This window comes from Rhinoderma darwinii, chromosome 2 (assembly GCF_050947455.1).
Source record: "Rhinoderma darwinii isolate aRhiDar2 chromosome 2, aRhiDar2.hap1, whole genome shotgun sequence".
In the NCBI taxonomy this organism is placed as follows: Eukaryota; Metazoa; Chordata; class Amphibia; order Anura; family Rhinodermatidae; genus Rhinoderma; species Rhinoderma darwinii.
The window spans coordinates 307,304,571-307,327,434 of record NC_134688.1 but is presented as its reverse complement, the minus strand read 5'-3'; the positions used below and the strand labels follow the sequence as shown (position 1 = coordinate 307,327,434).

At 41.6% G+C, this 22,864-nt stretch overlaps 101 pseudogenes; all 101 read right to left on the bottom strand.

Annotated features, from left to right (window-relative positions):
• Window positions 1-66: 66 nt before the first annotated feature.
• On the bottom strand, window positions 67-185 carry LOC142745593 (5S ribosomal RNA; annotated as a pseudogene).
• Window positions 186-252: 67 nt separating this feature from the next.
• LOC142744718 (5S ribosomal RNA) lies at window positions 253-371 on the bottom strand (annotated as a pseudogene).
• A 67-nt stretch (window positions 372-438) lies between these two features.
• Window positions 439-557, bottom strand: LOC142746542 (5S ribosomal RNA; annotated as a pseudogene).
• A 67-nt stretch (window positions 558-624) lies between these two features.
• Window positions 625-743, bottom strand: LOC142746259 (5S ribosomal RNA; annotated as a pseudogene).
• A 411-nt stretch (window positions 744-1,154) lies between these two features.
• On the bottom strand, window positions 1,155-1,273 carry LOC142744429 (5S ribosomal RNA; annotated as a pseudogene).
• Window positions 1,274-1,340: 67 nt separating this feature from the next.
• Window positions 1,341-1,459, bottom strand: LOC142745829 (5S ribosomal RNA; annotated as a pseudogene).
• Window positions 1,460-1,526: 67 nt separating this feature from the next.
• On the bottom strand, window positions 1,527-1,645 carry LOC142746044 (5S ribosomal RNA; annotated as a pseudogene).
• Window positions 1,646-1,712: 67 nt separating this feature from the next.
• LOC142743913 (5S ribosomal RNA) lies at window positions 1,713-1,831 on the bottom strand (annotated as a pseudogene).
• Window positions 1,832-2,270: 439 nt separating this feature from the next.
• LOC142746439 (5S ribosomal RNA) lies at window positions 2,271-2,389 on the bottom strand (annotated as a pseudogene).
• Window positions 2,390-2,456: 67 nt separating this feature from the next.
• On the bottom strand, window positions 2,457-2,575 carry LOC142746858 (5S ribosomal RNA; annotated as a pseudogene).
• Window positions 2,576-2,642: 67 nt separating this feature from the next.
• LOC142746659 (5S ribosomal RNA) lies at window positions 2,643-2,761 on the bottom strand (annotated as a pseudogene).
• A 67-nt stretch (window positions 2,762-2,828) lies between these two features.
• Window positions 2,829-2,947, bottom strand: LOC142747023 (5S ribosomal RNA; annotated as a pseudogene).
• Window positions 2,948-3,015: 68 nt separating this feature from the next.
• On the bottom strand, window positions 3,016-3,134 carry LOC142745296 (5S ribosomal RNA; annotated as a pseudogene).
• A 253-nt stretch (window positions 3,135-3,387) lies between these two features.
• LOC142743912 (5S ribosomal RNA) lies at window positions 3,388-3,506 on the bottom strand (annotated as a pseudogene).
• Window positions 3,507-3,759: 253 nt separating this feature from the next.
• Window positions 3,760-3,878, bottom strand: LOC142745188 (5S ribosomal RNA; annotated as a pseudogene).
• A 67-nt stretch (window positions 3,879-3,945) lies between these two features.
• On the bottom strand, window positions 3,946-4,064 carry LOC142746856 (5S ribosomal RNA; annotated as a pseudogene).
• A 67-nt stretch (window positions 4,065-4,131) lies between these two features.
• LOC142746658 (5S ribosomal RNA) lies at window positions 4,132-4,250 on the bottom strand (annotated as a pseudogene).
• A 67-nt stretch (window positions 4,251-4,317) lies between these two features.
• On the bottom strand, window positions 4,318-4,436 carry LOC142746644 (5S ribosomal RNA; annotated as a pseudogene).
• A 67-nt stretch (window positions 4,437-4,503) lies between these two features.
• Window positions 4,504-4,622, bottom strand: LOC142745912 (5S ribosomal RNA; annotated as a pseudogene).
• Window positions 4,623-4,689: 67 nt separating this feature from the next.
• On the bottom strand, window positions 4,690-4,808 carry LOC142746135 (5S ribosomal RNA; annotated as a pseudogene).
• Window positions 4,809-4,875: 67 nt separating this feature from the next.
• On the bottom strand, window positions 4,876-4,994 carry LOC142745119 (5S ribosomal RNA; annotated as a pseudogene).
• A 439-nt stretch (window positions 4,995-5,433) lies between these two features.
• On the bottom strand, window positions 5,434-5,552 carry LOC142745021 (5S ribosomal RNA; annotated as a pseudogene).
• Window positions 5,553-5,619: 67 nt separating this feature from the next.
• On the bottom strand, window positions 5,620-5,738 carry LOC142745911 (5S ribosomal RNA; annotated as a pseudogene).
• Window positions 5,739-5,805: 67 nt separating this feature from the next.
• Window positions 5,806-5,924, bottom strand: LOC142746535 (5S ribosomal RNA; annotated as a pseudogene).
• Window positions 5,925-5,991: 67 nt separating this feature from the next.
• LOC142745535 (5S ribosomal RNA) lies at window positions 5,992-6,110 on the bottom strand (annotated as a pseudogene).
• Window positions 6,111-6,177: 67 nt separating this feature from the next.
• LOC142744698 (5S ribosomal RNA) lies at window positions 6,178-6,296 on the bottom strand (annotated as a pseudogene).
• A 67-nt stretch (window positions 6,297-6,363) lies between these two features.
• Window positions 6,364-6,482, bottom strand: LOC142744481 (5S ribosomal RNA; annotated as a pseudogene).
• Window positions 6,483-6,549: 67 nt separating this feature from the next.
• Window positions 6,550-6,668, bottom strand: LOC142745196 (5S ribosomal RNA; annotated as a pseudogene).
• A 67-nt stretch (window positions 6,669-6,735) lies between these two features.
• LOC142743911 (5S ribosomal RNA) lies at window positions 6,736-6,854 on the bottom strand (annotated as a pseudogene).
• Window positions 6,855-6,921: 67 nt separating this feature from the next.
• LOC142746322 (5S ribosomal RNA) lies at window positions 6,922-7,041 on the bottom strand (annotated as a pseudogene).
• Window positions 7,042-7,108: 67 nt separating this feature from the next.
• Window positions 7,109-7,227, bottom strand: LOC142745105 (5S ribosomal RNA; annotated as a pseudogene).
• Window positions 7,228-7,480: 253 nt separating this feature from the next.
• On the bottom strand, window positions 7,481-7,599 carry LOC142745104 (5S ribosomal RNA; annotated as a pseudogene).
• Window positions 7,600-7,852: 253 nt separating this feature from the next.
• LOC142744474 (5S ribosomal RNA) lies at window positions 7,853-7,971 on the bottom strand (annotated as a pseudogene).
• Window positions 7,972-8,038: 67 nt separating this feature from the next.
• Window positions 8,039-8,157, bottom strand: LOC142745581 (5S ribosomal RNA; annotated as a pseudogene).
• A 67-nt stretch (window positions 8,158-8,224) lies between these two features.
• Window positions 8,225-8,343, bottom strand: LOC142744210 (5S ribosomal RNA; annotated as a pseudogene).
• A 67-nt stretch (window positions 8,344-8,410) lies between these two features.
• Window positions 8,411-8,529, bottom strand: LOC142743910 (5S ribosomal RNA; annotated as a pseudogene).
• A 67-nt stretch (window positions 8,530-8,596) lies between these two features.
• LOC142745445 (5S ribosomal RNA) lies at window positions 8,597-8,715 on the bottom strand (annotated as a pseudogene).
• A 67-nt stretch (window positions 8,716-8,782) lies between these two features.
• LOC142746885 (5S ribosomal RNA) lies at window positions 8,783-8,901 on the bottom strand (annotated as a pseudogene).
• Window positions 8,902-9,340: 439 nt separating this feature from the next.
• On the bottom strand, window positions 9,341-9,459 carry LOC142745767 (5S ribosomal RNA; annotated as a pseudogene).
• Window positions 9,460-9,526: 67 nt separating this feature from the next.
• LOC142745563 (5S ribosomal RNA) lies at window positions 9,527-9,645 on the bottom strand (annotated as a pseudogene).
• Window positions 9,646-9,712: 67 nt separating this feature from the next.
• Window positions 9,713-9,831, bottom strand: LOC142745106 (5S ribosomal RNA; annotated as a pseudogene).
• A 67-nt stretch (window positions 9,832-9,898) lies between these two features.
• Window positions 9,899-10,017, bottom strand: LOC142743877 (5S ribosomal RNA; annotated as a pseudogene).
• Window positions 10,018-10,084: 67 nt separating this feature from the next.
• Window positions 10,085-10,203, bottom strand: LOC142745187 (5S ribosomal RNA; annotated as a pseudogene).
• Window positions 10,204-10,270: 67 nt separating this feature from the next.
• LOC142746855 (5S ribosomal RNA) lies at window positions 10,271-10,389 on the bottom strand (annotated as a pseudogene).
• Window positions 10,390-10,456: 67 nt separating this feature from the next.
• LOC142747249 (5S ribosomal RNA) lies at window positions 10,457-10,575 on the bottom strand (annotated as a pseudogene).
• A 67-nt stretch (window positions 10,576-10,642) lies between these two features.
• On the bottom strand, window positions 10,643-10,761 carry LOC142744519 (5S ribosomal RNA; annotated as a pseudogene).
• Window positions 10,762-10,828: 67 nt separating this feature from the next.
• LOC142743876 (5S ribosomal RNA) lies at window positions 10,829-10,947 on the bottom strand (annotated as a pseudogene).
• A 67-nt stretch (window positions 10,948-11,014) lies between these two features.
• On the bottom strand, window positions 11,015-11,133 carry LOC142745920 (5S ribosomal RNA; annotated as a pseudogene).
• A 67-nt stretch (window positions 11,134-11,200) lies between these two features.
• Window positions 11,201-11,319, bottom strand: LOC142746854 (5S ribosomal RNA; annotated as a pseudogene).
• Window positions 11,320-11,572: 253 nt separating this feature from the next.
• Window positions 11,573-11,691, bottom strand: LOC142745885 (5S ribosomal RNA; annotated as a pseudogene).
• A 253-nt stretch (window positions 11,692-11,944) lies between these two features.
• Window positions 11,945-12,063, bottom strand: LOC142746116 (5S ribosomal RNA; annotated as a pseudogene).
• Window positions 12,064-12,130: 67 nt separating this feature from the next.
• On the bottom strand, window positions 12,131-12,249 carry LOC142747146 (5S ribosomal RNA; annotated as a pseudogene).
• A 67-nt stretch (window positions 12,250-12,316) lies between these two features.
• Window positions 12,317-12,435, bottom strand: LOC142746250 (5S ribosomal RNA; annotated as a pseudogene).
• Window positions 12,436-12,502: 67 nt separating this feature from the next.
• LOC142745969 (5S ribosomal RNA) lies at window positions 12,503-12,621 on the bottom strand (annotated as a pseudogene).
• Window positions 12,622-13,059: 438 nt separating this feature from the next.
• Window positions 13,060-13,178, bottom strand: LOC142745955 (5S ribosomal RNA; annotated as a pseudogene).
• Window positions 13,179-13,245: 67 nt separating this feature from the next.
• LOC142745817 (5S ribosomal RNA) lies at window positions 13,246-13,364 on the bottom strand (annotated as a pseudogene).
• Window positions 13,365-13,431: 67 nt separating this feature from the next.
• Window positions 13,432-13,550, bottom strand: LOC142744668 (5S ribosomal RNA; annotated as a pseudogene).
• Window positions 13,551-13,617: 67 nt separating this feature from the next.
• Window positions 13,618-13,736, bottom strand: LOC142745533 (5S ribosomal RNA; annotated as a pseudogene).
• Window positions 13,737-13,803: 67 nt separating this feature from the next.
• Window positions 13,804-13,922, bottom strand: LOC142747230 (5S ribosomal RNA; annotated as a pseudogene).
• Window positions 13,923-13,989: 67 nt separating this feature from the next.
• Window positions 13,990-14,108, bottom strand: LOC142744291 (5S ribosomal RNA; annotated as a pseudogene).
• Window positions 14,109-14,175: 67 nt separating this feature from the next.
• LOC142745802 (5S ribosomal RNA) lies at window positions 14,176-14,294 on the bottom strand (annotated as a pseudogene).
• Window positions 14,295-14,361: 67 nt separating this feature from the next.
• LOC142745444 (5S ribosomal RNA) lies at window positions 14,362-14,480 on the bottom strand (annotated as a pseudogene).
• A 67-nt stretch (window positions 14,481-14,547) lies between these two features.
• LOC142744175 (5S ribosomal RNA) lies at window positions 14,548-14,666 on the bottom strand (annotated as a pseudogene).
• A 67-nt stretch (window positions 14,667-14,733) lies between these two features.
• Window positions 14,734-14,852, bottom strand: LOC142744298 (5S ribosomal RNA; annotated as a pseudogene).
• Window positions 14,853-14,919: 67 nt separating this feature from the next.
• LOC142745349 (5S ribosomal RNA) lies at window positions 14,920-15,038 on the bottom strand (annotated as a pseudogene).
• A 68-nt stretch (window positions 15,039-15,106) lies between these two features.
• On the bottom strand, window positions 15,107-15,225 carry LOC142745959 (5S ribosomal RNA; annotated as a pseudogene).
• Window positions 15,226-15,292: 67 nt separating this feature from the next.
• LOC142745569 (5S ribosomal RNA) lies at window positions 15,293-15,411 on the bottom strand (annotated as a pseudogene).
• Window positions 15,412-15,478: 67 nt separating this feature from the next.
• On the bottom strand, window positions 15,479-15,597 carry LOC142746008 (5S ribosomal RNA; annotated as a pseudogene).
• Window positions 15,598-15,664: 67 nt separating this feature from the next.
• LOC142743909 (5S ribosomal RNA) lies at window positions 15,665-15,783 on the bottom strand (annotated as a pseudogene).
• Window positions 15,784-15,850: 67 nt separating this feature from the next.
• LOC142744346 (5S ribosomal RNA) lies at window positions 15,851-15,969 on the bottom strand (annotated as a pseudogene).
• Window positions 15,970-16,036: 67 nt separating this feature from the next.
• Window positions 16,037-16,155, bottom strand: LOC142744396 (5S ribosomal RNA; annotated as a pseudogene).
• Window positions 16,156-16,222: 67 nt separating this feature from the next.
• Window positions 16,223-16,341, bottom strand: LOC142745558 (5S ribosomal RNA; annotated as a pseudogene).
• Window positions 16,342-16,780: 439 nt separating this feature from the next.
• Window positions 16,781-16,899, bottom strand: LOC142745020 (5S ribosomal RNA; annotated as a pseudogene).
• A 67-nt stretch (window positions 16,900-16,966) lies between these two features.
• LOC142745956 (5S ribosomal RNA) lies at window positions 16,967-17,085 on the bottom strand (annotated as a pseudogene).
• Window positions 17,086-17,152: 67 nt separating this feature from the next.
• On the bottom strand, window positions 17,153-17,271 carry LOC142744942 (5S ribosomal RNA; annotated as a pseudogene).
• A 67-nt stretch (window positions 17,272-17,338) lies between these two features.
• LOC142745779 (5S ribosomal RNA) lies at window positions 17,339-17,457 on the bottom strand (annotated as a pseudogene).
• Window positions 17,458-17,524: 67 nt separating this feature from the next.
• Window positions 17,525-17,643, bottom strand: LOC142746036 (5S ribosomal RNA; annotated as a pseudogene).
• Window positions 17,644-17,710: 67 nt separating this feature from the next.
• LOC142744174 (5S ribosomal RNA) lies at window positions 17,711-17,829 on the bottom strand (annotated as a pseudogene).
• A 67-nt stretch (window positions 17,830-17,896) lies between these two features.
• LOC142746027 (5S ribosomal RNA) lies at window positions 17,897-18,015 on the bottom strand (annotated as a pseudogene).
• A 67-nt stretch (window positions 18,016-18,082) lies between these two features.
• On the bottom strand, window positions 18,083-18,201 carry LOC142745546 (5S ribosomal RNA; annotated as a pseudogene).
• Window positions 18,202-18,268: 67 nt separating this feature from the next.
• On the bottom strand, window positions 18,269-18,387 carry LOC142743816 (5S ribosomal RNA; annotated as a pseudogene).
• A 253-nt stretch (window positions 18,388-18,640) lies between these two features.
• On the bottom strand, window positions 18,641-18,759 carry LOC142746993 (5S ribosomal RNA; annotated as a pseudogene).
• Window positions 18,760-18,826: 67 nt separating this feature from the next.
• Window positions 18,827-18,945, bottom strand: LOC142744230 (5S ribosomal RNA; annotated as a pseudogene).
• A 67-nt stretch (window positions 18,946-19,012) lies between these two features.
• On the bottom strand, window positions 19,013-19,131 carry LOC142745534 (5S ribosomal RNA; annotated as a pseudogene).
• A 67-nt stretch (window positions 19,132-19,198) lies between these two features.
• On the bottom strand, window positions 19,199-19,317 carry LOC142744394 (5S ribosomal RNA; annotated as a pseudogene).
• A 67-nt stretch (window positions 19,318-19,384) lies between these two features.
• LOC142744393 (5S ribosomal RNA) lies at window positions 19,385-19,503 on the bottom strand (annotated as a pseudogene).
• Window positions 19,504-19,756: 253 nt separating this feature from the next.
• LOC142746772 (5S ribosomal RNA) lies at window positions 19,757-19,875 on the bottom strand (annotated as a pseudogene).
• A 67-nt stretch (window positions 19,876-19,942) lies between these two features.
• LOC142745311 (5S ribosomal RNA) lies at window positions 19,943-20,061 on the bottom strand (annotated as a pseudogene).
• Window positions 20,062-20,128: 67 nt separating this feature from the next.
• Window positions 20,129-20,247, bottom strand: LOC142745849 (5S ribosomal RNA; annotated as a pseudogene).
• Window positions 20,248-20,314: 67 nt separating this feature from the next.
• LOC142744876 (5S ribosomal RNA) lies at window positions 20,315-20,433 on the bottom strand (annotated as a pseudogene).
• Window positions 20,434-20,500: 67 nt separating this feature from the next.
• Window positions 20,501-20,619, bottom strand: LOC142745522 (5S ribosomal RNA; annotated as a pseudogene).
• Window positions 20,620-20,686: 67 nt separating this feature from the next.
• On the bottom strand, window positions 20,687-20,805 carry LOC142745665 (5S ribosomal RNA; annotated as a pseudogene).
• Window positions 20,806-20,872: 67 nt separating this feature from the next.
• LOC142743908 (5S ribosomal RNA) lies at window positions 20,873-20,991 on the bottom strand (annotated as a pseudogene).
• Window positions 20,992-21,058: 67 nt separating this feature from the next.
• LOC142745511 (5S ribosomal RNA) lies at window positions 21,059-21,177 on the bottom strand (annotated as a pseudogene).
• A 67-nt stretch (window positions 21,178-21,244) lies between these two features.
• LOC142744392 (5S ribosomal RNA) lies at window positions 21,245-21,363 on the bottom strand (annotated as a pseudogene).
• A 67-nt stretch (window positions 21,364-21,430) lies between these two features.
• On the bottom strand, window positions 21,431-21,549 carry LOC142745499 (5S ribosomal RNA; annotated as a pseudogene).
• A 67-nt stretch (window positions 21,550-21,616) lies between these two features.
• On the bottom strand, window positions 21,617-21,735 carry LOC142745487 (5S ribosomal RNA; annotated as a pseudogene).
• Window positions 21,736-21,988: 253 nt separating this feature from the next.
• On the bottom strand, window positions 21,989-22,107 carry LOC142743907 (5S ribosomal RNA; annotated as a pseudogene).
• A 67-nt stretch (window positions 22,108-22,174) lies between these two features.
• Window positions 22,175-22,293, bottom strand: LOC142745476 (5S ribosomal RNA; annotated as a pseudogene).
• Window positions 22,294-22,360: 67 nt separating this feature from the next.
• LOC142744884 (5S ribosomal RNA) lies at window positions 22,361-22,479 on the bottom strand (annotated as a pseudogene).
• Window positions 22,480-22,732: 253 nt separating this feature from the next.
• LOC142745946 (5S ribosomal RNA) lies at window positions 22,733-22,851 on the bottom strand (annotated as a pseudogene).
• Between the last annotated feature and the right edge of the window lie 13 nt (window positions 22,852-22,864).

Sequence of the window (22,864 nt, the reverse complement as noted above, 5' to 3'; positions counted from 1 at the left end):
TTAAAAGCCTTAATCCATAGTCCTTTTTAATCGATTGTGAAACAAAATCTAAACAACATAATAAAAAGTCAACCGCACCACGGATTCCCAGACAGTCTCCCACACTGGTACTAGCGAGGCCTTAAGCTGTGTAACTTCTGCGATCTGACGAGAGCAGGCACATTCAGCTTAGAATGGCCATTGACATTAAAAGCCTTAATCCATAGTCCTATTTAATCTATTGTGAAACAAAATCTAAACAACATAATAAAAAGTCAACCGCACCACGGACTCCCAGACAGTCTCCCACACTGGTACTAGCGAGGCCTTAAGCTGTGTAACTTCCGCGATCTGACGAGAGCAGGCACATTCAGCTTAGAATGGCCATTGACATTAAATGCTTTAATCCATAGTCCTTTTTAATCTATTGTGAAACAAAATCTAAACGACATAATAAAAATTCAACCGCACCACGGATTCCCAGACAGTCTCCCACACTGGTACTAGCGAGGCCTTAAGCTGTGTAACTTCTGCGAACTGACGAGAGCAGGGACATTCAGCTTAGAATGGCCATTGACATTAAATGCTTTAATCCATAGTCCTTTTTAATCGATTGTGAAACAAAATCTAAACAACATAATAAAAATTCAACCGCACCACGGATTCCCAGACAGTCTCCCACACTGGTACTAGCGAGGCCTTAAGCTGTGTAACTTCTGCGATCTGACGAGGGCAGGCACATTCAGCTTAGAATGGCCATTGACGTTAAATCTTTTAATCCATAGTCCTATTTAATCGATTGTGAAACAAAATCTAAACGACATAATAAAAATTCAACCGCAACACGGATTCCCAGACAGTCTCCCACACTGGTACTAGCGTGGCCTTAAGCTGTGTAACTTCTGCGTTCTGACGAGAGAAGGCACATTCAGCTTAGAATGGCCATTGACTTAAATGGTTTAATCCATAGTCCTATTTAATCTATTGTGAAACAAAATCTAAACGACATAATAAAAAGTCTCCCACACTGGTACTAGCGAGGCCTTAAGCTGTGTAACTTCTGCGATCTGACGAGAGCAGGCACATTCAGCTTAGAATGGCCATTGACGTTAAATGCTTTAATCCATAGTCCTTTTTAATCGATTGTGAAACAAAATCTAAACGACATAATAAAAAGTCAACAGCACCACGGATTCCCAGACAGTCTCCCACACTGGTACTAGCGAAGCCTTATGCTGTGTAACTTCTGCGATCTGACGAGAGCAGGCACATTCAGCTTAGAATGGCCATTGACATTAAATGCTTTAATCCATAGTCCTTTTTAATCGATTGTGAAACAAAATCTAAACGACATAATAAAAAGGCAACTGCACCACGGATTCCCAGACAGTCTCCCACACTGGTACTAGCGAGGCCTTAAGCTGTGTAACTTCTGCGATCTGAGGAGAGCAGGGACATTCAGCTTAGAATGGCCATTGACATTAAATCCTTTAATCCATAGTCCTTTTTAATCTATTGTGAAACAAAATCTAAACGACATAATAAAAATTCAACCGCACCACGGATTCCCAGACAGTCTCCCACACTGGTACTAGCGAGGCCTTAAGCTGTGTAAGTTCTGCGATCTGACGAGAGCAGGCACATTCAGCTTAGAATGGCCATTGACATTAAATGTTTTAATCCATAGTCCTATTTAATCTATTGTGAAACAAAATCTAAACGACATAATAAAAAGTCAACCGCACCACGGATTCCCAGACAGTCTCCCACACTGGTACTAGCGAGGCCTTAAGCTGTGTAACTTCTGCGATCTGACGAGAGCAGGGACATTCAGCTTAGAATGGCCATTGACATTAAATGCTTTAATCCATAGTCCTTTTTAATCGATTGTGAAACAAAATCTAAACGACATAATAAAAATTCAACCGCACCACGGATTACCAGACAGTCTCCCACACTGGTATTAGCGAGGGCTTAAGCTGTGTAACTTCTGCGATCTGACGAGAGCAGGGACATTCAGCTTAGAATGGCCATTGACGTTAAATGCTTTAATCCATAGTCCTATTTAATCTATTGTGAAACAAAATCTAAACGACATAATAAAAAGTCAACCGCACCACTGATTCATAGACAGTCTCCCTCACTGGTACTAGCGAGGCATTAAGCTGTGTATCTTCTGCGATCTAACGAGAGCAGGCACATTCAGTTTAGAATGGCCATTGACATTAAATGCTTTAATCCATAGTCCTTTTTAATCGATTGTGAAACAAAATCTAAACGACATAATAAAAAGTCAACCGCACCACGGATTCCCAGACAGTCCCCCACACTGGTACTAGCGAGGCCTTAAGCTGTGTAACTTCTGTGATCTGTCGAGAGCAGGCACATTCAGCTTAGAATGGCCATTGACATTAAATGCTTTAATCCATAGTCCTTTTTAATCGATTGTGAAACAAAATCTAAACGACATAATAAAAAGTCAACTGCACCACGGATTCCCAGACAGTCTCCCACACTAGTACTAGCGAGGCTTTAAGCTGTGTAACTTCTGCGATCTGACGAGAGCAGGCACATTCAGCTTAGAATGGGTATTGACGTTAAATGCTTTAATCCATAGTCCTATTTAATCTATTGTGAAACAAAATCTAAACAACATAATAAAAAGTCAACCGCACCACAGATTCCCAGACAGTCTCCCACACTGGTACTAGCGAGGCGTTAAGCTGTGTAACTTCTGCGATCTAACGAGAGCAGGCACATTCAGCTTAGAATGGCCATTGACATTAAAAGCTTTAATCCATAGTCCTTTTTAAGCGATTGTGAAACAAAATCTAAACGACATAATAAAAAGTCAACCGCATCACGGATTCCCAGACAGTCTCCCACACTGGTACTAGCGAGGCCTTAAGCTGTGTAACTTCTGCGATCTGACGAGGGCAGGCACATTCAGCTTAGAATGGCCATCGACATTAAATGCTTTAATCCATAGTCCTTTTTAATCGATTGTGAAACAAAATCTAAACGACATAATAAAAAAATCATCCGCACCACGGATTCCCAGACAGTCTCCCACACTGGTACTAGCGAGGCCTTAAGCTGTGTAACTTCTGCGATCTGACGAGAGCAGGTACATTCAGCTTAGAATGGCCATTGACATTAAAAGCCTTAATCCATAGTCCTTTTTAATCGATTGTGAAACAAAATCTAAACGACATAATAAAAATTCAACCGCACCACGGATTACCAGACAGTCTCCCACACTGGTATTAGCGAGGGCTTAAGCTGTGTAACTTCTGCGTTCTGACGAGAACAGGCACATTCAGCTTAGAATGGCCATTGACGTTAAATGCTTTAATCCATAGTCCTATTTAATCTATTGTGAAACAAAATCTAAACGACATAATAAAAAGTCAACCGCACCACGGATTCCCAGACAGTCTCCCACACTGGTACTAGCGAGGCCTTAAGCTGTGTAACTTCTGCGATCTGACGAGAGCAGGGACATTCAGCTTAGAATGGCCATTGACGTTAAATGCTTTAATCCATAGTCCTATTTAATCTATTGTGAAACAAAATCTAAACGACATAATAAAAAGTCAACCGCACCACTGATTCATAGACAGTCTCCCTCACTGGTACTAGCGAGGCATTAAGCTGTGTATCTTCTGCGATCTAACGAGAGCAGGCACATTCAGCTTAGAATGGCCATTGACATTAAATGCTTTAATCCATAGTCCTTTTTAATCGATTGTGAAACAAAATCTAAACGACATAATAAAAAGTCAACCGCACCACGGATTCCCAGACAGTCCCCCACACTGGTACTAGCGAGGCCTTAAGCTGTGTAACTTCTGTGATCTGACGAGAGCAGGCACATTCAGCTTAGAATGGCCATTGACATTAAATGCTTTAATCCATAGTCCTTTTTAATCGATTGTGAAACAAAATCTAAACGACATAATAAAAAGTCAACTGCACCACGGATTCCCAGACAGTCTCCCACACTAGTACTAGCGAGGCTTTAAGCTGTGTAACTTCTGCGATCTGACGAGAGCAGGCACATTCAGCTTAGAATGGGTATTGACGTTAAATGCTTTAATCCATAGTCCTATTTAATCTATTGTGAAACAAAATCTAAACAACATAATAAAAAGTCAACCGCACCACAGATTCCCAGACAGTCTCCCACACTGGTACTAGCGAGGCGTTAAGCTGTGTAACTTCTGCGATCTAACGAGAGCAGGCACATTCAGCTTAGAATGGCCATTGACATTAAATGCTTTAATCCATAGTCCTTTTTAAGCGATTGTGAAACAAAATCTAAACGACATAATAAAAAGTCAACCGCATCACGGATTCCCAGACAGTCTCCCACACTGGTACTAGCGAGGCCTTAAGCTGTGTAACTTCTGCGATCTGACGAGGGCAGGCACATTCAGCTTAGAATGGCCATTGACATTAAATGCTTTAATCCATAGTCCTTTTTAATCGATTGTGAAACATAATCTAAACGACATAATAAAAAATCATCCGCACCACGGATTCCCAGACAGTCTCCCACACTGGTACTAGCGAGGCCTTAAGCTGTGTAACTTCTGCGATCTGACGAGAGCAGGCACATTCAGCTTAGAATGGCCATTGACATTAAAAGCCTTAATCCATAGTCCTTTTTAATCTATTGTGAAACAAAATCTAAACAACATAATAAAAAGGCAACCGCACCACGGATTCCCAGCCAGTCTCCCACACTGGTACTAGCGAGGCCTTAAGCTGTGTAACTTCAGCGATCTGACGAGAGCAGGCACATTCAGCTTAGAATGGCCATTGACATTAAATGCTTTAATCCATAGTCCTTTTTAATCTATTGTGAAACAAAATCTAAACGACATAATAAAAAGTCAACCGCACCACGGATTCCAAGACAGTCTCCCACACTGGTACTAGCGAGGCCTTAAGCTGTGTAACTTCTGCGATCTGACGAGAGCAGGGACATTCAGCTTAGAATGGCCATTGACATTAAATGCTTTAATCCATAGTCCTTTTTAATCGATTGTGAAACAAAATCTAAACGACATAATAAAAATTCAACCGCACCACGGATTCCCAGACAGTCTCCCACACTAGTACTAGCGAGGCTTTAAGCTGTGTAACTTCTGCGATCTGACGAGAGCAGGCACATTCAGCTTAGAATGGGTATTGACGTTAAATGCTTTAATCCATAGTCCTATTTAATCTATTGTGAAACAAAATCTAAACAACATAATAAAAAGTCAACCGCACCACAGATTCCCAGACAGTCTCCCACACTGGTACTAGCGAGGCGTTAAGCTGTGTAACTTCTGCAATCTAACGAGAGCAGGCACATTCAGCTTAGAATGGCCATTGACATTAAATGCTTTAATCCATAGTCCTTTTTAATCGATTGTGAAACAAAATCTAAACGACATAATAAAAAGTCAACCGCACCACGGATTCCCAGACAGTCTCCCACACTGGTACTAGCGAGGCCTTAAGCTGTGTAACTTCTGCGATCTGACGAGGGCAGGCACATTCAGCTTAGAATGGCCATTGACATTAAATGCTTTAATCCATAGTCCTTTTTAATCGATTGTGAAACAAAATCTAAACGACATAATAAAAAATCATCCGCACCACGGATTCCCAGACAGTCTCCCACACTGGTACTAGCGAGGCCTTAAGCTGTGTAACTTCTGCGATCTGACGAGAGCAGGCACATTCAGCTTAGAATGGCCATTGACATTAAAAGCCTTAATCCATAGTCCTTTTTAATCGATTGTGAAACAAAATCTAAACAACATAATAAAAAGTCAACCGCACCACGGATTCCCAGACAGTCTCCCACACTGGTACTAGCGAGGCCTTAAACTGTGTAACTTCTGCGATCTGACGAGAGAAGGCACATTCAGCTTAGAATGGCCATTGACATTAAATGCTTTAATCCATAGTCCTTTTTAATCGATTGTGAAACAAAATCTAAACGACATAATAAAAAGTCAACCGCACCACGGATTCCCAGACAGTCTCCCACACTGGTACTAGCGAGGTTTTAAGCTGTGTAACTTCTGCGATCTGACGGGAGCAGGCACATTCAGCTTAGAATGGCCATTGACATTAAATGCTTTAATCCATAGTCCTTTTTAATTGATTGTGAAACAAAATCTAAACGACATAATAAAAAGGCAACCGCACCACGGATTCCCAGACAGTCTCCCACACTGGTACTAGTGAGGCCTTAAGCTGTGTAACTTCTGCGATCTGACGAGAGCAGGCACATTCAGCTTAGAATGGCCATTGACATTAAAAGCCTTAATCCATAGTCCTATTTAATCTATTGTGAAACAAAATCTAAACAACATAATAAAAAGGCAACCGCACCACGGATTCCCAGCCAGTCTCCCACACTGGTACTAGCGAGGCCTTAAGCTGTGTAACTTCTGCGTTCTGACGAGAGCAGGCACATTCAGCTTAGAATGGCCATTGACGTTAAATGTTTTAATCCATAGTCCTATTTAATCTATTGTGAAACAAAATCTAAACGACATAATAAAAAGTCAACCGCACCACGGATTCCCAGACAGTCTCCCACACTGGTACTAGCGAGGCCTTAAGCTGTGTAACTTCAGCGATCTGACGAGAGCAGGGACATTCAGCTTAGAATGGCCATTGACATTAAATGCTTTAATCCATAGTCCTTTTTAATCGATTGTGAAACAAAATCTAAACGACATAATAAAAAGTCAACCGCACCACGGATTCCCAGACAGTCTCCCACACTGGTACTAGCGAGGCCTTAAGCTGTGTAACTTCTGCGATCTGACGAGAGCAGGGACATTCAGCTTAGAATGGCCATTGACATTAAATGCTTTAATCCATAGTCCTTTTTAATCGATTGTGAAACAAAATCTAAACGACACAATAAAAAGTTAACCGCACCACGGATTCCCAGACAGTCTCCCACACTGGTACTTAGCGAGGCCTTAAGCTGTGTAACTTCTGCGATCTGACGAGAGCAGGCACATTCAGCTTAGAATGGCCATTGACATTAAAAGCCTTAATCCATAGTCCTATTTAATCTATTGTGAAACAAAATCTAAACAACATAATAAAAAGTCAACCGCACCACGGATTCCCAGACAGACTCCCACACTGGTACTAGCGAGGCCTTAAGCTGTGTAACTTCTGCGATCTGACGAGAACAGGCACATTCAGCTTAGAATGGCCATTGACGTTAAATGCTTTAATCCATAGTCCTATTTAATCTATTGTGAAACAAAATCTAAACGACATAATAAAAAGTCAACCGCACCACGGATTCATAGACAGTCTCCCACACCGGTACTAGCGAGGCATTAAGCTGTGTATCTTCTGCGATCTAACGAGAGCAGGCACATTCAGCTTAGAATGGCCATTGACATTAAATGCTTTAATCCATAGTCCTTTTTAATCGATTGTGAAACAAAATCTAAACGACATAATAAAAAGTCAACCGCACCACGGATTCCCAGACAGACTCCCACACTGGTACTAGCGAGGCCTTAAGCTGTGTAACTTCTGCGATCTGACGAGAACAGGCACATTCAGCTTAGAATGGCCATTGACGTTAAATGCTTTAATCCATAGTCCTATTTAATCTATTGTGAAACAAAATCTAAACGACATAATAAAAAGTCAACCGCACCACGGATTCATAGACAGTCTCCCACACTGGTACTAGCGAGGCATTAAGCTGTGTAACTTCTGTGATCTGACGAGAGCAGGGACATTCAGCTTAGAATGGCCATTGACATTAAATGCTTTAATCCATAGTCCTTTTTAATCGATTGTGAAACAAAATCTAAACGACATAATAAAAAGTCAACCGCACCACGGATTCCCAGACAGTCTCCCACACTGGTACTAGCGAGGCCTTAAGCTGTGTAACTTCTGCGATCTGACGAGAGCAGGCACATTCAGCTTAGAATGGCCATTGATGTTAAATGCTTTAATTCATAGTCCTATTTAATCTATTGTGAAACAAAATCTAAACGACATAATAAAAAGTCAACCGCACCACGGATTCCCAGACAGTCTCCCACACTGGTACTAGCGAGGCCTTAAGCTGTGTAACTTCTGCGATCTGACGAGAGCAGGCACATTCAGCTTAGAATGGCCATTGACATTAAAATACTTAATCCATAGTCCTATTTAATCTATTGCGAAACAAAATCTAAACAACATAATAAAAAATCAACCGCACCACGGATTCCCAGACAGTCTCCCACACTGGTACTAGCGAGGCCCTAAGCTGTGTAACTTCTGCGATCTGATGAGAGCAGGCACATTCAGCTTAGAATGGCCATTGACATTAAATGCTTTAATCCATAGTCCTTTTTAATCGATTGTGAAACAAAATCTAAACGACATAATAAAAAGTCAACCGCACCACGGATTCCCAGACAGTCTCCCACACTGGTACTAGCGAGGCCTTAAGCTGTGTAACTTCTGCGATCTGACGAGAGCAGGGACATTCAGCTTAGAATGGCCATTGACATTAAATGCTTTAATCCATAGTCCTTTTTAATCGATTGTGAAACAAAATCTAAACGACATAATAAAAAGTCAACCGCACCACGGATTCCCAGACAGTCTCCCACACTGGTACTAGCGAGGCCTTAAGCTGTGTAACTTCTGTGATCTGACGAGAGCAGGGACATTCAGCTTAGAATGGCCATTGACATTAAATGCTTTAATCCATAGTCCTTTTTAATCGATTGTGAAACAAAATCTAAACGACATAATAAAAATTCAACCACACCACGGATTCCCAGACAGTCTCCCACACTGGTATTAGCGAGGCCTTAAGCTGTGTAACTTCTGCGATCTGACGAGAGCAGGCACATTCAGCTTAGAATGGCCATTGACGTTAAATGCTTTAATCCATAGTCCTATTTAATCTATTGTGAAACAAAATCTAAACGACATAATAAAAAGGCAACCGCACCACGGATTCCCAGACAGTCACCCACACTGGTACTAGCAAGGCGTTAAGCTGTGTAACTTCTGCGATCTGACGAGAGCAGGGACATTAAGCTTAGAATGGCCATTGACATTAAATGCTTTAATCCATAGTCCTTTTTAATCGATTGTGAAACAAAATCTAAACGACATAATAAAAATTCAACCACACCACGGATTCCCAGACAGTCTCCCACACTGGTATTAGCGAGGGCTTAAGCTGTGTAACTTCTGCGTTCTGACGAGAACAGGCACATTCAGCTTAGAATGGCCATTGATGTTAAATGCGTTAATCCATAGTCCTATTTAATCTATTGTGAAACAAAATCTAAACAACATAATAAAAAATCAACCGCACCACGGATTCCCAGACAGTCTCCCACACCGGTACCAGCGAGGCCTTAAGCTGTGTAATTTCTGCGATCTGACGAGAGCAGGGACATTCAGCTTAGCATGGCCATTGACATTAAAAGCCTTAATCCATAGTCCTATTTAATCTATTGTGAAACAAAATCTAAACAACATATTAAAAAGTCAACCGCACCACGGATTACCAGACAGCCTCCCACACTGGTACTAGCGAGGCCTTAAGCTGCGTAACTTCTGCGTTCTGACGAGAGCAGGCACATTCAGCTTAGAATGGCCATTGACGTTAAATGCTTTAATCCATAGTCCTATTTAATCTATTGTGAAACAAAATCTAAACAACATAATAAAAAGTCAACCGCACCACGGATTCCCAGACAGTCTCCCACACTGGTACTAGCGAGGCCTTAAGCTGTGTATCTTCTGCGATCTAACGAGAGCAGGCACATTCAGCTTAGAATGGCCATTGACATTAAAAGACTTAATCCATAGTCCTATTTAATCTATTGTGAAACAAAATCTAAACAACATAATAAAAAGTCAACCGCACCACGGATTCCCAGACAGTCTCCCACACTGGTACTAGCGAGGCCCTAAGCTGTGTAACTTCTGCGATCTGACGAGAGCAGGCACATTCAGCTTAGAATGGCCATTGACATTAAATGTTTTAATCCATAGTCCTTTTTAATCGATTGTGAAACAAAATCTAAACGACATAATAAAAAGTCAACCGCACCACGGATTCCCAGACAGTCCCCCACACTGGTACTAGCGAGGCCTTAAGCTGTGTAACTTCTGTGATCTGACGAGAGCAGGCACATTCAGCTTAGAATGGCCATTGACATTAAATGCTTTAATCCATAGTCCTTTTTAATCGATTGTGAAACAAAATCTAAACGACATAATAAAAAGTCAACTGCACCACGGATTCCCAGACAGTCTCCCACACTAGTACTAGCGAGGCTTTAAGCTGTGTAACTTCTGCGATCTGACGAGAGCAGGCACATTCAGCTTAGAATGGGTATTGACGTTAAATGCTTTAATCCATAGTCCTATTTAATCTATTGTGAAACAAAATCTAAACAACATAATAAAAAGTCAACCGCACCACAGATTCCCAGACAGTCTCCCACACTGGTACTAGCGAGGCGTTAAGCTGTGTAACTTCTGCGATCTGACGAGAGCAGGGACATTAAGCTTAGAATGGCCATTGACATTAAATGCTTTAATCCATAGTCCTTTTTAATCGATTGTGAAACAAAATCTAAACGACATAATAAAAATTCAACCGCACCACGGATTCCCAGAAAGTCTCCCACACTGGTACTAGCGAGGCCTTAAGCTGTGTAACTTCTGCGATCTGACGAGAGCAGGCACATTCAGCTTAGAATGGCCATTGACATTAAAAGACTTAATCCATAGTCCTATTTAATCTATTGTGAAACAAAATCTAAACAACATAATAAAAAGTCAACCGCACCACGGATTCCCAGACAGTCTCCCACACTGGTACTAGCGAGGCCCTAAGCTGTGTAACTTCTGCGATCTGACGAGAGCAGGCACATTCAGCTTAGAATGGCCATTGACATTAAATGTTTTAATCCATAGTCCTTTTTAATCGATTGTGAAACAAAATCTAAACGACATAATAAAAAGTCAACCGCACCACGGATTCCCAGACAGTCCCCCACACTGGTACTAGCGAGGCCTTAAGCTGTGTAACTTCTGTGATCTGACGAGAGCAAGCACATTCAGCTTAGAATGGCCATTGACATTAAATGCTTTAATCCATAGTCCTTTTTAATCGATTGTGAAACAAAATCTAAACGACATAATAAAAAGTCAACTGCACCACGGATTCCCAGACAGTCTCCCACACTAGTACTAGCGAGGCTTTAAGCTGTGTAACTTCTGCGATCTGACGAGAGCAGGCACATTCAGCTTAGAATGGGTATTGACGTTAAATGCTTTAATCCATAGTCCTATTTAATCTATTGTGAAACAAAATCTAAACAACATAATAAAAATTCAACCGCACCACGGATTCCCAGACAGTCTCCCACACTGGTATTAGCGAGGGCTTAAGATGTGTAACTTCTGCGTTCTGACGAGAACAGGCACATTCAGCTTAGAATGGCCATTGACGTTAAATGCTTTAATCCATAGTCCTATTTAATCTATTGTGAAACAAAATCTAAACGACATAATAAAAAATCAACCGCACCACGGATTCCCAGACAGTCTCCCACACCGGTACCAGCGAGGCCTTAAGCTGTGTAACTTCTGCGATCTGACGAGAGCAGGGACATTCAGCTTAGAATGGCCATTGACATTAAAAGCCTTAATCCATAGTCCTATTTAATCTATTGTGAAACAAAATCTAAACAACATAATAAAAAGTCAACCGCACCACGGATTACCAGACAGCCTCCCACACTAGTACTAGCGAGGCCTTAAGCTGTGTAACTTCTGCGTCTTGACGAGAGCAGGCACATTCAGCTTAGAATGGCCATTGACGTTAAATGCTTTAATCCATAGTCCTATTTAATCAATTGTGAAACAAAATCTAAACAACATAATAAAAAGTCAACCGCACCACGGATTCCCAGATAGCCTCCCACACTGGTACTAGCGAGGCCTTAAGCTGTGTAACTTCTGCGATCTGACTAGAGCAGGCACATTCAGCTTAGAATGGCCATTGACATTAAATGCTTTAATCCATAGTCCTTTTTAATCGATTGTGAAACAAAATCTAAACGAAATAATAAAAAGTCAACCGCACCACGGATTCCCAGACAGTCTCCCACACTGGTACTAGCGAGCCCTTAAGCTGTGTATCTTCTGCGATCTAACGAGAGCAGGCACATTCAGCTTAGAATGGCCATTGACATTAAATGCTTTAATCCATAGTCCTTTTTAATCGATTGTGAAACAAAATCTAAACGACATAATAAAAAGTCAACCGCACCATGGATTCCGAGACAGTCTCCCACACTGGTACTAGCGAGGCCTTAAGCTGTGTAACTTCTGCGATCTGACGAGAGCAGGCACATTCAGCTTAGAATGGCCATTGACATTAAAAGACTAAATCCATAGTCCTATTTAATCTATTGTGAAACAAAATCTAAACAACATAATAAAAAGTCAACCGCACCACGGAATCCCAGACAGTCTCCCACACTGGTACTAGCGAGGCCCTAAGCTGTGTAACTTCTGCGATCTGACGAGAGCAGGCACATTCAGCTTAGAATGGCCATTGACATTAAATGTTTTAATCCATAGTCCTTTTTAATCGATTGTGAAACAAAATCTAAACGACATAATAAAAAGTCAACTGCACCACGGATTCCCAGACAGTCTCCCACACTAGTACTAGCGAGGCTTTAACTGTGTAACTTCTGCGATCTGACGAGAGCAGGCACATTCAGCTTAGAATGGGTATTGACGTTAAATGCTTTAATCCATAGTCCTATTTAATCTATTGTGAAACAAAATCTAAACGACATAATAAAAAGTCAACCGCACCACAGATTCCCAGACAGTCTCCCACACTGGTGCTAGCGAGGCATTAAGCTGTGTAACTTCTGCGATCTAACGAGAGCAGGCACATTCAGCTTAGAATGGCCATTGACATTAAATGCTTTAATCCATAGTCCTTTTTAAGCGATTGTGAAACAAAATCTAAACGACATAATAAAAAGTCAACCGCACCACGGATTCCCAGACAGTCTCCCACACTGGTACTAGCGAGGCCTTAAGCTGTGTAACTTCTGCGATCTGACGAGGGCAGGCACATTCAGCTTAGATTGGCCATTGACATTAAATGCTTTAATCCATAGTCCTTTTTAATCGATTGTGAAACAAAATCTAAACGACATAATAAAAAGTCATCCGCACCACGGATTCCCAGACAGTCTCCCACACTGGTACTAGCGAGGCCTTAAGCTGTGTAACTTCTGCGATCTGACGAGAGCAGGCACATTCAGCTTAGAATAGCCATTGACATTAAAAGCCTTAATCCATAGTCCTTTTTAATCGATTGTGAAACAAAATCTAAACAACATAATAAAAAGTCAACCGCACCACGGATTCCCAGACAGTCTCCCACACTGGTACTAGCGAGGCCTTAAGCTGTGTAACTTCTGCGATCTGACGAGAGCAGGCACATTCAGTTTAGAATGGCCATTGACATTAAATGCTTTAATCCATAGTCCTTTTTAATCGATTGTGAAACAAAATCTAAACGACATAATAAAAAGTCAACCGCACCACGGATTCCCAGACAGTCTCCCACACTGGTACTAGCGAGGTTTTAAGCTGTGTAACTTCTGCGATCTGACGGGAGCAGGCACATTCAGCTTAGAATGGCCATTGACATTAAATGCTTTAATCCATAGTCCTTTTTAATCGATTGTGAAACAAAATCTAAACGACATAATAAAAAGGCAACCGCCCCACGGATTCCCAGACAGTCTCCCACACTGGTACTAGTGAGGCTTTAAGCTGTGTAACTTCTGCGATCTGACGAGAGCAGGCACATTCAGCTTAGAATGGCCATTGACATTAAAAGCCTTAATCCATAGTCCTATTTAATCTATTGTGAAACAAAATCTAAACAACATAATAAAAAGTCAACCGCACCACGGATTCCCAGCCAGTCTCCCACACTGGTACTAGCAAGGCCTTAAGCTGTGTAACTTCTGCGTTCTGACGAGAGCAGGCACATTCAGCTTAGAATGGCCATTGACGTTAAATGTTTTAATCCATAGTCCTATTTAATCTATTGTGAAACAAAATCTAAACGACATAATAAAAAGTCAACCTCACCACAGATTCCCAGACAGTCTCCCACACTGGTACTAGCGAGGCCTTAAGCTGTGTAACTTCTGCGATCTGACGAGAGCAGGCACATTCAGCTTAGAATGGCCATTGACATTAAATGCTTTAATCCATAGTCCTTTTTAATCTATTGTGAAACAAAATCTAAACGACATAATAAAAAGTCAACCGCACCACGGATTCCCAGACAGTCTCCCACACTGGTACTAGCGAGGCCTTAAGCTGTGTAACTTCTGTGATCTGACGAGAGCAGGGACATTCAGCTTAGAATGGCCATTGACATTAAATGCTTTAATCCATAGTCCTTTTTAATCGATTGTGAAACAAAATCTAAACGACATAATAAAAATTCAACCGCACCACGGATTCCCAGACAGTCTCCCACACTGGTACTAGCGAGGCCTTAAGCTGTGTAACTTCTGCGATCTGACGAGAGCAGGTACATTCAGCTTAGAATGGCCATTGACACTAAATGCTTTAATCCATAGTCCTTTTTAATCGATTGTGAAACAAAATCTAAACGACATAATAAAAAGTCAACCGCACCACGGATTCCCAGACAGTCTCCCACACTGGTACTAGCGAGGTCTTAAGCTGTGTAACTTCTGCGATCTGACGAGAGCAGGCACATTCAGCTTAGAATGGCCATTGACATTAAAAGCCTTAATCCATAGTCCTATTTAATCTATTGTGAAACAAAATCTAAACGACATAATAAAAATTCAAAAACACCACGGATTCCCAGACAGTCTCCCACACTGGTACTAGCGAGGCCTTAAGCTGTGTAACTTCTGCGATCTGACGAGAGCAGGCACATTCAGCTTAGAATGGCCATTGACTTTAAAATGCTTTAATCCATAGTCCTTTTTAATCGATTGTGAAACAAAATCTAAACGACATAATAAAAAGTCAACCGCACCACGGATTCCCAGACAGTCTCCCACACTGGTACTAGCGAGGCATTAAGCTGTGTAACTTCTGCGATCTAACGAGAGCAGGCACATTCAGCTTAGAATGGCCATTGACATTAAATGCTTTAATCCATAGTCCTTTTTAATCGATTGTGAAACAAAATCTAAACGACATAATAAAAAGTCAACCGCACCACGGATTCCCAGACAGTCTCCCACACTGGTACTAGCGAGGCCTTAAGCTGTGTAACTTCTGCGATCTGACGAGAGCAGGCACATTCAGCTTAGAATGGCCATTGACATTAAGAGCCTTAATCCATAGTCCTATTTAATCTATTGTGAAACAAAATCTAAACGACATAATAAAAATTCAACCACACCACGGATTCCCAGACAGTCTCCCACACTGGTACTAGCGAGGCCTTAAGCTGTGTAACTTCTGCGATCTAACGAGAGCAGGCACATTCAGCTTAGAATGGCCATTGACATTAAATGCTTTAATCCATAGTCCTTTTTAATCGATTGTGAAACAAAATCTAAACGACATAATAAAAAGTCAACCGCACCACGGATTCCCAGACAGTCTCCCACACTGGTACTAGCGAGGCCTTAAGCTGTGTAACTTCTGCGATCTGACGAGAGCAGGGACATTCAGCTTAGAATGGCCATTGACATTAAATGCTTTAATCCATAGTCCTTTTTAATCTATTGTGAAACAAAATCTAAACGACATAATAAAAAGTCAACCGCACCACGGATTCCCAGACAGTCTCCCACACTGGTACTAGCGAGGCCTTAAGCTGTGTAACTTCTGCGATCTGACGAGAGCAGGTACATTCAGGTTAGAATGGCCATTGACATTAAATGCTTTAATCCATAGTCCTTTTTAATCTATTGTGAAACAAAATCTAAACGACATAATAAAAAGGCAACCGCACCACGGATTCCCAGACAGTCTCCCACACTGGTACTAGCGAGGCCTTAAGCTGTGTAACTTCTGCGATCTGACGAGAGCAGGCACATTCAGCTTAGAATGGCCATTGACATTAAATGCTTTAATCCATAGTCCTTTTTAATCGATTGTGAAACAAAATCTAAACGACATAATAAAAAGTCAACCGCACCACGGATTCCCAGACAGTCTCCCACACTGGTACTAGCGAGGCCTTAAGCTGTGTAACTTCTGCGATCTGACGAGAGCAGGCACATTCAGCTTAGAATGGCCATTGACATTAAATGCTTTAATCCATAGTCCTTTTTAATCGATTGTGAAACAAAATCTAAACGACATAATAAAAAGGCAACCGCACCACGGATTCCCAGACAGTCTCCCACACTAGTACTAGCGAGGCTTTAAGCTGTGTAACTTCTGCGATCTGACGAGAGCAGGCACATTCAGCTTAGAATGGGTATTGACGTTAAATGCTTTAATCCATAGTCCTATTTAATCTATTGTGAAACAAAATCTAAACAACATAATAAAAAGTCAACCGCACCACAGAATCCCAGACAGTCTCCCACACTGGTACTAGCGAGGCGTTAAGCTGTGTAACTTCTGCGATCTAACGAGAGCAGGCACATTCAGCTTAGAATGGCCATTGACATTAAATGCTTTAATCCATAGTCCTTTTTAAGCGATTGTGAAACAAAATCTAAACGACATAATAAAAAGTCAACCGCACCACGGATTCCCAGACAGTCTCCCACACTGGTACTAGCGAGGCCTTAAGCTGTGTAACTTCTGCGATCTGACGAGGGCAGGCACATTCAGCTTAGAATGGCCATTGACATTAAATGCTTTAATCCATAGTCCTTTTTAATCGATTGTGAAACAAAATCTAAACGACATAATAAAAAGTCATCCACACCACGGATTCCCAGACAGTCTCCCACACTGGTACTAGCGAGGCCTTAAGCTGTGTAACTTCTGCGATCTGACGAGAGCAGGCACATTCAGCTTAGAATGGCCATTGACATTAAAAGCCTTAATCCATAGTCCTTTTTAATCGATTGTGAAACAAAATCTAAACAACATAATAAAAAGTCAACTGCACCACGGATTCCCAGACAGTCTCCCACACTGGTACTAGCGAGGCCTTAAGCTGTGTAACTTCTGCGATCGGACGAGAGCAGGCATATTCAGCTTAGAATGGCCATTGACATTAAATGCTTTAATCCATAGTCCTTTTTAATCGATTGTGAAACAAAATCTAAACGACATAATAAAAAGTCAACCGCACCACGGATTCCCAAACAGTCTCCCACACTGGTACTAGCGAGGTTTTAAGCTGTGTAACTTCTGCGATCTGACGGGAGCAGGCACATTCAGCTTAGAATGGCCATTGACATTAAATGCTTTAATCCATAGTCCTTTTTAATCGATTGTGAAACAAAATCTAAACGACATAATAAAAAGGCAACCGCACCACGGATTCCCAGACAGTCTCCCACACTGGTACTAGTGAGGCCTTAAGCTGTGTAACTTCTGCGATCTGACGAGATCAGGCACATTCAGCTTAGAATGGCCATTGACATTAAATGCTTTAATCCATAGTCCTTTTTAATCGATTGTGAAACAAAATCTAAACGACATAATAAAAATTCAACCGCACCACGGATTCCCAGACAGTCTCCCACACTGGTACTAGCGAGGCCTTAAGCTGTGTAACTTCTGCGATCTGACGAGAGCAGGTACATTCAGCTTAGAATGGCCATTGACATTAAATGCTTTAATCCATAGTCCTTTTTAATCGATTGTGAAACAAAATCTTAACGACATAATAAAAAGTCAACCGCACCACGGATTCCCAGACAGTCTCCCACACTGGTACTAGCGAGGCATTAAGCTGTGTAACTTCTGCGATCTGACGAGAGCAGGGACATTCAGCTTAGAATGGCCATTGACATTAAATGCTTTAATCCATAGTCCTTTTTAATCTATTGTGAAACAAAATCTAAACGACATAATAAAAAGTCAACCGCACCACGGATTCCCAGACAGTCTCCCACACTGGTACTAGCGAGGCCTTAAGCTGTGTAACTTCTGCGATCTGACGAGAGCAGGCACATTCAGCTTAGAATGGCCATTGACATTAAATGCTTTAATCCATAGTCCTTTTTAATCTATTGTGAAACAAAATCTAAACGACATAATAAAAAGGCAACCGCACCACGGATTCCCAGACAGTCTCCCACACTGGTACTAGCGAGGCCTTAAGCTGTGTAACTTCTGCGATCTGACGAGAGCAGGTACATTCAGCTTAGAATGGCCATTGACATTAAATGCTTTAATCCATAGTCCTTTTTAATCGATTGTGAAACAAAATCTAAACGACATAATAAAAAGACAACCGCACCACGGATTCCCAGACAGTCTCCAACACTGGTACTAGAGAGCCCTTAAGCTGTGTAACTTCTGCGATCTGACGAGAGCAGGCACATTCAGCTTAGAATGGCCATTAACATTAAAAGCCTTAATCCATAGTCCTATTTAATCTATTGTGAAACAAAATCTTAACGACATAATAAAAATTCAACCACACCACGGATTCCCAGACAGTCTCCCACACTGGAACTAGCGAGGCCTTAAGCTGTGTAACTTCTGCGATCTGACGAGAGCAGGCACATTCAGCTTAGAATGGCCATTGACATTAAATGCTTTAATCCATAGTCCTTTTTAATCGATTGTGAAACAAAATCTAAACGACATAATAAAAAGTCAACCGCACCACGGATTCCCAGACAGTCTCCCACACTGGTACTAGTGAGGCCTTAAGCTGTGTAACTTCTGCGATCTGACGAGAGCAGGGACATTCAGCTTAGAATGGCCATTGACATTAAATGCTTTAATCCATAGTCCTTTTTAATCTATTGTGAAACAAAATCTAAACGACATAATAAAAAGTCAACCGCACCACGGATTCCCAGACAGTCTCCCACACTGGTACTAGCGAGGCCTTAAGCTGTGTAACTTCTGCGATCTGACGAGAGCAGGCACATTCAGCTTAGAATGGCCATTGACATTAAATGCTTTAATCCATAGTCCTTTTTAATCTATTGTGAAACAAAATCTAAACGACATAATAAAAAGGCAACCGCACCACGGATTCCCAGACAGTCTCCCACACTGGTACTAGCGAGGCCTTAAGCTGTGTAACTTCTGCGATCTGACGAGAGCAGGCACATTCAGCTTAGAATGGCCATTGACATTAAATGCTTTAATCCATAGTCCTTTTTAATCGATTGTGAAACAAAATCTAAACGACATAATAAAAAGGCAACCGCACCACGGATTCCCAGACAGTCTCCCACACTGGTACTAGCGAGGCCTTAAGCTGTGTAACTTCTGCGATCTGACGAGAGCAGGCACATTCAGCTTAGAATGGCCATTGACATTAAATGCTTTAATCCATAGTCCTTTTTAATCGATTGTGAAACAAAATCTAAACGACATAATAAAAAGTCAACCGCACCACGGATTCCCAGACAGTCTCCAACACTGGTACTAGCGAGGTTTTAAGCTGTGTAACTTCTGCAATCTGACGAGAGCAGGGAAATTCAGCTTAGAATTGCCATTGACATTAAAAGCTTTAATCCATAGTCCTTTTTAATCGATTGTGAAACAAAATCTAAACGACATAATAAAAATTCAACCGCACCACGGATTCCCAGACAGGCTACCACACTGGTACTAGCGAGGCCTTAAGCTGTGTAACTTCTGCGATCTGACGAGAGCAGGCACATTCAGCTTAGAATGGCCATTGACATTAAATGCTTTAATCCATAGTCCTTTTTAATCGATTGTGAAACAAAATCTAAACGACATAATAAAAATTCAACCGCACCACGGATTCCCAGACAGTCTCCCACACTGGTACTAGCGAGGCCTTAAGCTGTGTAACTTCTGCGATCTGACGAGAGCAGGGACATTCAGCTTAGAATGGCCATTGACATTAAATGCTTTAATCCATAGTCCTTTTTAATCTATTGTGAAACAAAATCTAAACGACATAATAAAAAGTCAACCGCACCACGGATTCCCAGACAGTCTCCCACACTGGTACTAGCGAGGCCTTAAGCTGTGTAACTTCTTCGATCTGACGAGAGCAGGCACATTCAGCTTAGAATGGCCATTGACATTAAATGCTTTAATCCATAGTCCTTTTTAATCTATTGTGAAACAAAATCTAAACGACATAATAAAAAGTCAACCGCACCACGGATTCCCAGACAGTCTCCCACTCTGGTACTAGCGAGGCCTTAAGCTGTGTAACTTCTGCGATCTGACGAGAGCAGGTACATTCAGCTTAGAATGGCCATTGACATTAAATGCTTTAATCCATAGTCCTTTTTAATCGATTGTGAAACAAAATCTAAACGACATAATAAAAAGTCAACCGCACCACGGATTCCCAGACAGTCTCCCACACTGGTACTAGCGAGGCCTTAAGCTGTGTAACTTCTGCGATCTGACGAGAGCAGGCACATTCAGCTTAGAATGGCCATTGACATTAAAAGCCTTAATCCATAGTCCTATTTAATCTATTGTGAAACAAAATCTAAACGACATAATAAAAATTCAACCACACCACGGATTCCCAGACAGTCTCCCACACTGGTACTAGCGAGGCCTTAAGCTGTGTAACTTCTGCGATCTGACGAGAGCAGGCACATTCAGCTTAGAATGGCCATTGACATTAAATGCTTTAATCCATAGTCCTTTTTAATCGATTGTGAAACAAAATCTAAACGACATAATAAAAAGTCAACCGCACCACGGATTCCCAGACAGTCTCCCACACTGGTACTAGCGAGGCCTTAAGCTGTGTAACTTCTGCGATCTGACGAGAGCAGGGACATTCAGCTTAGAATGGCCATTGACATTAAATGCTTTAATCCATAGTCCTTTTTAATCTATTGTGAAACAAAATCTAAACGACATAATAAAAAGTCAACCGCACCACGGATTCCCAGACAGTCTCCCACACTGGTACTAGCGAGGCCTTAAGCTGTGTAACTTCTGCGATCTGACGAGAGCAGGCACATTCAGCTTAGAATGGCCATTGACATTAAATGCTTTAATCCATAGTCCTTTTTAATCTATTGTGAAACAAAATCTAAACGACATAATAAAAAGGCAACCGCACCACGGATTCCCAGACAGTCTCCCACACTGGTACTAGCGAGGCCTTAAGCTGTGTAACTTCTGCGATCTGACGAGAGCAGGCACATTCAGCTTAGAATGGCCATTGACATTAAATGCTTTAATCCATAGTCCTTTTTAATCGATTGTGAAACAAAATCTAAACGACATAATAAAAAGTCAACCGCACCACGGATTCCCAGACAGTCTCCCACACTGGTACTAGCGAGGCCTTAAGCTGTGTAACTTCTGCGATCTGACGAGAGCAGGCACATTCAGCTTAGAATGGCCATTGACATTAAAAGCCTTAATCCATAGTCCTATTTAATCTATTGTGAAACAAAATCTAAACGACATAATAAAAAGTCAACCGCACCACGGATTCCCAGACAGTCTCCCACACTGGTACTAGCGAGGCCTTAAGCTGTGTAACTTCTGCGATCTGACGAGAGCAGGCACATTCAGCTTAGAATGGCCATTGACATTAAAAGCCTTAATCCATAGTCCTATTTAATCTATTGTGAAACAAAATCTAAACGACATAATAAAAATTCAACCACACCACGGATTCCCAGACAGTCTCCCACACTGGTACTAGCGAGGCCTTAAGCTGTGTAACTTCAGCGATCTGACGAGAGCAGGCACATTCAGCTTAGAATGGCCAATGACATTAAATGCTTTAATCCATAGTCCTTTTTAATCGATTGTGAAACAAAATCTAAACGACATAATAAAAAGTCAACCGCACCACGGATTCCCAGACAGTCTCCCACACTGGTACTAGCGAGGCCTTAAGCTGTGTAACTTCTGCGATCTGACGAGAGCAGGGACATTCAGCTTAGAATGGCCATTGACATTAAATGCTTTAATCCATAGTCCTTTTTAATCTATTGTGAAACAAAATCTAAACGACATAATAAAAAGTCAACCGCACCACGGATTCCCAGACAGTCTCCCACACTGGTACTAGCGAGGCCTTAAGCTGTGTAACTTCTGCGATCTGACGAGAGCAGGCACATTCAGCTTAGAATGGCCATTGACATTAAATGCTTTAATCCATAGTCCTTTTTAATCTATTGTGAAACAAAATCTAAACGACATAATAAAAAGGCAACCGCACCACGGATTCCCAGACAGTCTCCCACAGTGGTACTAGCGAGGCCTTAAGCTGTGTAACTTCTGCGATCTGACGAGAGCAGGCACATTCAGCTTAGAATGGCCATTGACATTAAATGCTTTAATCCATAGTCCTTTTTAATCGATTGTGAAACAAAATCTAAACGACATAATAAAAAGTCAACCGCACCACGGATTCCCAGACAGTCTCCCACACTGGTACTAGCGAGGTTTTAAGCTGTGTATCTTCTGCAATCTGACGAGAGCAGGGAAATTCAGCTTAGAATTGCCATTGACATTAAAAGCTTTAATCCATAGTCCTTTTTAATCGATTGTGAAACAAAATCTAAACGACATAATAAAAATTCAACCGCACCACGGATTCCCAGACAGTCTACCACACTGGTACTAGCGAGGCCTTAAGCTGTGTAACTTCTGCGATCTGACGAGAGCAGGCACATTCAGCTTAGAATGGCCATTGACATTAAATGCTTTA